The sequence below is a fragment of the Diceros bicornis genome, chromosome 2 (assembly GCF_020826845.1).
Source record: "Diceros bicornis minor isolate mBicDic1 chromosome 2, mDicBic1.mat.cur, whole genome shotgun sequence".
Taxonomy (NCBI): Eukaryota; Metazoa; Chordata; class Mammalia; order Perissodactyla; family Rhinocerotidae; genus Diceros; species Diceros bicornis.
In genome coordinates, this window is record NC_080741.1 from 18782059 (window position 1) to 18790810 (window position 8752).

Genomic DNA, 8752 nt, shown 5'->3' on the forward strand with positions numbered 1-8752 from the left:
TGACACCAAAAGCAAAAATAAACAAGTGGGAGGGCCAGCCCAGTGGCTTAGCGGTTAAGGGCAGGCGCTCCGCTACTGGCGGCCAGGGTTCAGATCCCGGGCGCGCACCGACACACCGCTTCTCTGGCCATGCTGAGGCTGCGTCCCACATACAGCAACTAGAAGGATGTGCAGCTATGACATACAACTATCTACTGGGGCTTTGGGGAAAAAAAGGAGGAGGATTGGCAATAGATCTTAGCTCAGAGCCGGTCTTCCTCAGCAAAAAGAGAAGGATTAGCACGGATGTTAGCTCAGCGCTGATCTCCCTCACAAAAAAATTAAAAAATAAAAAATAAATAAAAATAAACAAGTGGTGGCCGGCCCTGTGGCTTAGGGGTTAAGTGTGCACGCTCCGCTACTGGCGGCCTGGGTTCGGATCCTGGGCGCGCACCGACGCACCGCTTCTCCGGCCATGCTGAGGCCGCATCCCACATACAGCAACTAGAAGGATGTGCAGCTATGACATACAACTTTCTACTGGGGCTTTGGGGGAAAAATAAATAAATAATAAAAAAATAAAAAAATAAACAAGTGGGACTACATCAAACTAAAAAGTTTCTGCACAGCAAAGAAAATCATCAACAAAATGAAAAGATGACCTACGAAATGGGAGAAAATATTTGGAAATCATATCTGATATCTAAATCATATTATTTGGAAATAATATCCAAAATATATAAGAACTCATACAACTCAATAGCAAACAAACAATCCAATTAAAAATGGGCAGAGGATCCGAACAGACAGTTTTCCAAAGAAGATATATAGATGGCCAACAGGTATATGAAAAGGTGCTCAACATCACTAATCATGAGTGAAATGCAAATCAGAAATACAAAATTCATAGGTACAGAGAATAGACTGGTGGTTGCCACAGGCAAGGCATGGGGGGTGGGTGAAATGGGTGAAAGTGGTCAAAAGGTACAAACTTCAAGTTATAAAATAAATAAGTCCTAGGGAAGTAAGGTACAGCATGGTGACTATAATTAACAATACTGTATTGCATATTTGAAAGTTGCTAAGAGAGTAGATCTTAAAAGCGCTCATCACAAGAAAAAAAATTTTGTAATTGTATGGTGACAGATGTTAACTAGACTTATTGTGGTGATCATTTTCCAATTTATACAAATATCAAACTATTATGTTGTACACCTGAAACTAATGTATGTCAATTAAACCTCAATAAAAAAGACAACACATGCCACCACTGAGTCCAAGTTTCAGTCAACCAGCCAAGTAAGCTGTTAGAGCCTTAAGAGATAACACCCTAAATCCAGACTCTCCAGTAAGTGCACCCATATCAACAAATTCAGTTTGATCCAGTGTTATATCCTGTTCTCCTTGCTCTAACGCCCTTCAAATATACTCCCGTACATTTCCCCAGATTTCTGCCAATATATTTCAAGAAAATCTTACAATTTTTTCCTTTTTGGTCATTCTAGCTATGGGTACAGTAGCAACAAAGACGTTTTTGAAAACAAGCATGTCTTTGCAAGGCCATCTATCCCAAGTGAGGAATCTCAGGATTTTCAAGAAAAGGTTAGCTGTCTCAGCTAACACAGGAGGGCAAACTTGTCCACTGGAAAGGGAGGGTCAGAGAGACTTGAGGTTTTAAGACTCGAAGTTTAGTCTGAGTCCAACCAGATGTTGCCATTCCAAATTCGAGGGCCCCATCTTACCCAATCAATACCCTAAATTTCACATGAGAAACTTAATGAGGTTGTGAATTCAACTGCTGTTATAATTCTTCAACCTGCACAATTAAATTTTCTTCGATTTTCAGCAGCATCAACCCCGTGGCTACATGAAATGATTCTATTAGAGTTGTCATGGAGGCTCTCTAGTCCTTGGACTATGACTTTGAGCTGAGAGTTTAAGGACCTGAGCTTGTCATTTCCTCTTGTAAGCACTCCAGTGCATGCAGAACCAACTCCGCTAGTTTTTTTTTTTCTTTAAAGGCAACCTTTATTTATTTATTTTGTGACGATCCGCCCTGAGCTAACATCCATGCCAATCCTCCTTTTTTTTGCTGAGGAAGACTGGCCCTGGGCTAACATCTGTGCCCATCTTCCTCCACTTTATGTGGGACGCTGCCACAGCATGGCCTGACAAGTGGTGCATCGGTGCGCACCCTGGATCCAAACACGGGCCGCCAGCAGCCGAGCGCGTGCACTTAACACTACGCCATGGGGCCGGCTCCCAACCCCCACTAGTTCTTGCAGACATCATTACGGCCATAAAAGTCAAATGCAGCCCAAGTCCCAGGGGCTCCCTAGGCACCTGCTCCAGCAGATACTTCATCACAAGCAGACCTGGTAGTTAAACTGCAATGCCACTGCATGGCATGGATTATAAGCATCCCATTTCCCACCGGCAAGGAGCTCACCATTTTGCTTGGGTCCAAAGGCACCATCAAACCATTCCCAAATCCAATCTTTGAACGTGTGTCTCCTGAGACTGTTCCTGGTACCGTTTCATCAGCCAGCATTAAGTCAGGAAACCAGTAATTTAAACAGAAAAAATACAATATCAAGAATTATTAACCAGTAAAATGTGGTTAACTACTAAGAAGAGTTAGAGTATGCTAAGGGCTACAGCAGCAGCAACCACAGAAAGCAGCCACTACCCCTAGAGCTGAGGAAGAGTGAACAAGGAAGGGACTTAGAAATGTAACGGTGAGGTCCCTCTCGAGGCTGAGGTTCAAAACGGTGAGGCAGAACACGGCTGCCACCGCGACATCCAGCCCACCAGCGGCAGAGAAACTTGCTGGAGGATACGGGCTGCAGCAACTGCAGGAGGCTGTGAGCCACAGCTGAACCATGGGGCAGCTGAGGTGACCACCCTAGGCTGCATTTGCCCATCGGCTAGCAGTGCTGAGGATGGAAAGAAAGGCCTGTCCTACATGTGTGTGATGATCGATTGTAATTAGTATTTGGGTGGTGAACATAATGTAATCTATGCAGAAATAGAAGTATAATGATGTACACCTGAAATTTATATAATGTTATAAACCAATGTTACTGCAATAAAAAATAAATAAATAGAATTTAAAAATAACAAAGCCGCCTCTCCTCTTGCTGGCTTTACAGTGTTCCTCCAGTGCCCTCTGTTGGCAAAGCCAGTTGGCCAAGGAGAGATGTGGGCCCAGAGTTCCTGAACCATGACAAAGGGCAAAGGGCAGCTTTGGAAACTAAAGGCAATAAATTAATAACTGGCATACTACTCATTTATAGGAAACAAAGGAAAGCAACCTGCTAAATTCAGAATTTGGAAAATTCTACAACCAAATGACCAGATTTCTTCAATAACTAAATGGTAGGAATAAAGTTGGGGGGCCGGCCTGGTGGCGTAGTGGTTAAGTTCGTGTGCTCCGCTTTGGTGGCCCGGGGTTGGCGGGTTTGGATCCTGGGTGTGGCATGGACCTACGCACCCCTCGTGAAGCCATGCTGTGGTGGCGTCCCATATACAAAAAATAGAGGAAGATGGGCACAGATGTTAGCTCAGGGCCAATCTTCCTCAACAACAACAAAAGAAGTAATAAAACTTAAAAAAAAAAAAAGAATAAAGTGGGGAAATTATGGGAGACTTAAAAGACGACATGCCATGGGTCATCCTTGTCTGGATTCTGTTTCAAGCAAACCAGCTGTAAAGCACCATGAGAAATTGGAGAAATTCTAACACCAACATGGTATTTGATATTAAGAAAATGTTAGCTTTATAGGTGGGATAAGGGTATTACGGTTAAGAGTCTTTATCCCCAGGTGAAATACTTATGGATGAAATAGGTCTGGGGTTAGCGTTAAAACAATCCAGGAAATGGGGAGGGTGTTCACAGGTGAAATAAGAGTGGCCACGAATCAGTAATTGTTGAAGCTGGATTACGGGTTCAAGGACACTTATTACACTATTCTCTATACTAATGTATTTGAAATGTTTTATCATAAAATGTAACTTGGCAACATAATGGAAGGGCAAATTAAAAGTAGCCAGGAGTAGTCTAAGGCAGATTAACATTTTAAGTTCTAGAATGGCCAGATTTACTGTTAAGACACAAGTCAAACAGAATAAAATTACTGTATAGAGAAGGAAAACAAAGTAGCTACAGCAATTATATTGATGGTGAGGTGGTTTTCTGAGAAATGACAGAGGAAATATTAAAAATGGCTTTTATACTGGTAATTACTGAACTATAAGAAAGTGTACATAAAAATCAAAAGAACTTGGTATTTCAGTTTACAGTTTTCACCCCCAACTTCAGTATCCATTTCCATTTTACAGTATCCAAAAATGCATTTAGAAATGTGATCATCCTTTCTGGGCTAAGCTACAATTGAAAGGATTTCCTACATACTCTAACCAGCCCTCAGTCTTCCAACTCAGTCACAGACAGAGCATTTGTCTTTAAATTTGACATAATCCAGTGGTTCCCAAACTTGCTGCACATTAGAATTAACTGGAGAACTTAAAAAACAAAACCCCTGTGTGCACGTCACACCCATACCAATTAAATCAGAATGCCAGGGGATGGGAGTCAGGCATCCTTGTTTTTAAAAGATCTCCAGGTTATTCCAAAATACAGCAGTTTGAGAACCATGGACATGACCTGTATGGTTGCCCTACTTCTTATAAAGAACATTGCTCATCCAGGATAAAGACTCGAATGGCAGTCTTTTTTTTTTTTTTTAATTTTTACTTATTCCTTTTTTTTCCCCCAAAGCCCCAGTAGATAGTTGTATGTCATAGCTGCACATCATTCTAGTTGCTGTATTTGGGACGCGGCCTCAGCATGGCCGGAGAGGTGGAGCGTCGGTGCACGCCTGGGATCCGAACCCAGGCCGCCAGCAGCGGAGCACACGCACTTAACCGCTAAGCCACGGGGCCGGCCCTCAAGTGGCAGTCTTGTTGAGGGATGATATACTACCTCCACTGTGGAGTTAAAAAGGAGGGGCGCAGTCTGTCCTGAGGGAAGGTGTTGTTTCCATACGCTAACATTCAAAACAATCAAGAGTTTATTTTGTACATCTTGCCTCCCCACACAAAAAGATTAAAAATCAAAGTTTCAGTTTTCGGGGAGGGGGGAGGTAAAATCATCTAACAGGAGTTAAGAGATGATATAGAAAACTATTGCCAGATGCTCTGTCATACAAGGTAAGAAAAGGTAAACTACACTAGTTTAAGTTTTAAATTCAGAGCTTGGGGTCAAAAGCAGATCATGTTTCCTAAAACGTCACTGCAAAATGCAGAACATCACACTAAATTTTTGCAATGAACTTTTTAAGTCATTCCCTCTGTTAATCTGCTACCGTTTTTAGTGAGACTGCCTCCTCCTCAGTCGTTAACCCAGCTTCTCACCTGATACTCTGCTCAGGCCAAGTAGCAACTCAGACAGACTATGGATGCTGTTTGCCGCACATTCACACACAATTTTCCGTTGTATTTGGAGACTAAGGCTCTTACTCTTACAGAAGTTTCCTGCCGCATGCTGACTGGACCCGTGTTCAGTTGGGGGAGGGTGTACAGTGCGGAGGGTAGTCACGGAAGACAGTGTTGACAGCGTAAGTTCCACCTAGCTTCTGTGTTTCTACATCCAGTTCTTGAGTATTCTAGTTCTCACTTGGGCTGCAATTTCAAAAGGCTTAAACTACCTTAATGATTACTTATATACATATATCCTAAATCCGTGATGTGAATGTGATTCTTCTCCTTTTTAGATAATAAAAATGCTTAGTTAAAGCAGTTACTTCTTTGATTAATATATCTTTCATAATATTCACTACCTTGATTATCAAGCTCGAGAAGCAATTCGTAACTTACCTGCACTGCAGGCCCCATTAATGCCTAGTGACAGTAGCTGGGTGATGAATTACAAACTTGCAGTTTCAGGACACTAGTTATTAGAATATCTGTTTATATGATTCTCTACTTTCTCCTTCTGAGCTCTGATTACCCCATTAACTTTTGTCTCCACCATGGAAATACAGATTCTGACCTCAATCCTCCCATCAGTTTACCACACTCAGCCTGACCTCTCTCCCCAATTCCTATCCCACTCCCAAACTCCTGACATCCCTTCCTACATGTTTCTACTCCACACCAGTTTCACATTCCAGGAGAGGGAGATAGACAAGGAAAATGTTTAGTGTGCCAAATAACGGAGGCTTTTCAACAAATGGTGCTGGACAACTGGATATCCACATGTACACGAGTAAAGTTAGACTACCACCTCACACCACATTCAAAAATTAACTCAAAGTGGATCCAACATCTAAATGAAAGAGCTAAAACTACAGAACTCGTAGAATAAGCATCAATCTTTGTGACCTTGGTTAGGTAATGATTTCTTAGATACACCCAAAGCACAAGCAACTAAAGAAAAAAGAAACTAGGTTTCATCAAAATTAACTTTTGCTCTTCAAAAGACACTATCAAGAAAGTGGAGATGGGAGAAAATGTTTGCAAATCATGGATCTGATGAGGGACTAGTATCCAGAATATATAAAGAACTCTTACAATTCAATAATAAAAAGACAAAAAACTCAATTAAAAAATTAGCAAAGGAGGGGCCGGCCCGGTGGCGCAAGCGGTTAAGTGCGTGCGCTCCGCTGCGGCGGCCCGGGGTTCGCTGGTTCGGATCCCGGGAGCGCACCGACGCACTGCTTGGTAAGCCATGCTGTGGCGGCGTCCCATATAAAGTGGAGGAAGATGGGCACCGATGTTAGCCCAAGGCCGTCTTCCTCAGCGGGAAAAAAAAAAAAAAAAAAAAAAGAGGAAGATTGGCGGATGTTAGCTCAGGGCTGATCTCCTCACAAAAAAAAAAAAAAAAAAATTAGCAAAGGATTTGAATAGACATTTTCCCAAAGATATACAAATGACCAATAAGCACACAAACAGATGTTCAACATCATTAGCTATTACAGAAATGCAAAGCAAAACCACAAGATACCACTTCACATCAACTACGACTACAATTAAAAAGTCAGGTAACAAGTAATTATGAGGATATGGAGAAATTGGAATCCTCAGACACTGCTGGTGGCAATGTAATGTGTGGTGCAGCCACTTTGGAAGAGTTTGGCAGTTACTCAGAAAGTTACCATATGGTCCAGTAATTTCACCCCTAGATATACACCCAAGAGAACTGAAAACATGCTGACACAAAAATTTGTACATGAAAGTTCAGAGCAGCATTATTCATAACAAGGACAAAGTGGAAACAACCCAAATCTTCATCAACTGATGAATACATACATGAAATATGGTTTACCCACACAATTGACTATTTAGCAATAGAAAGGAATGAAATACATGCTACAAGGATGAACCTCAAAAATATGCCAAGTTAAAGTCTGTCAAAAAAGAGCACATATTGGATAGCCCTGTTTACGTGAAATGTCCAGAACAGAGAAATTCATATCGAGACATAAAGAACAGCTGTTGCCTAGGGCTGGGGGATCTGAGGGGGAAGTGGGGAAGGACTGCTAATGGGTATGGGATTTCTTTTTGGGATAACGAACACATTCTGGAATTAGCGTGGTGATAGTTGCACAACTTTGAGAATATACTAAAAACCACTTAGTTGTAACCTTTAAAAGGATAAGTTTTATCTCAAAGTTAGCTAAAAAAAAAACTAGGGAGGAACTTGAAGGATAGAAGAGTGACAGAGAGTGTGAGCTTTCTTGAGTGTTCTATTTTAAATAGGGCTCTCAAGAAAAATCTCAATCAAGTACAAAGAATGACCAAATTGTAATCTGTTAACATTAAACATGTCAACTCCACTACCAAAAATGACTTGAAATAAACTTGCTCTAGTTTAGAAATTTAGGGACTATAATTCAGACTAAAACCTGAAATTGAAAATGTCTGTTCATTTGAGAATTTTTTATAGCTTCTCAAAGGACAAGCCCTCAAATCTTTAGCCTACATAGTAAAGATAGTAGATTCCCTTGCCACGGTTTATAATTTTATTTATTTTTTCCCCCAAAGCCCCAGTAGATAGTTGTATGTCATAGCTGCACATCCTTCTAGTTGCTGTATGTGGGACGTGGCCTCAGCATGGCCGGAGAAGTGGTGCGTCGGTGCACGCACGGGATCCGAACCCAGGCCGCCAGCAGCAGAGCGCGCGCACTTAACTGCTAAGCAATGGGGCCGGCCCCTCCCTTGCCATGGTTTAAAACAACAAAATTTAATATAGTTAACAAACACAAAAGAGTATGTCAAAGCTTTATCTTTAGAAAAGAATATTCATCACAGCTTTGCAACCAGTTTCATTCCAAGCCTGTCTTTTTAACATTCAGAGTACTCTGCAAACATTTCTCAAACAGAAAAGTTCACTCCTGAGATGAGAATACTATCATCCTCAAACAGTAAAGGAGGCATGACATCAATTTACCATTTTCAAAGATAGATTAAGGGTTAAGAATAAAAACTATCAGACTCCAAAATCCATATATTTATTTTTTATTGAATTTGTTAATGTTACAGAGTTCTTGCACTGCCAAACCATGCCTGAGAATTCAAAGAAAGAATGGTACAATGGACAGCCTCATCCACCCATCATACAGTATATTAAAACTTGATTCATGTGCATTTTGATAATTTCACAATCTTTTAAAAAGTTTTAACAAGAGTTAGAATTTTAAATCTCCTGAAGGTCTTCAGATTTCTGTACAGTATACCATTAAATAACAGTTCCACATATTCATCTCAGTTC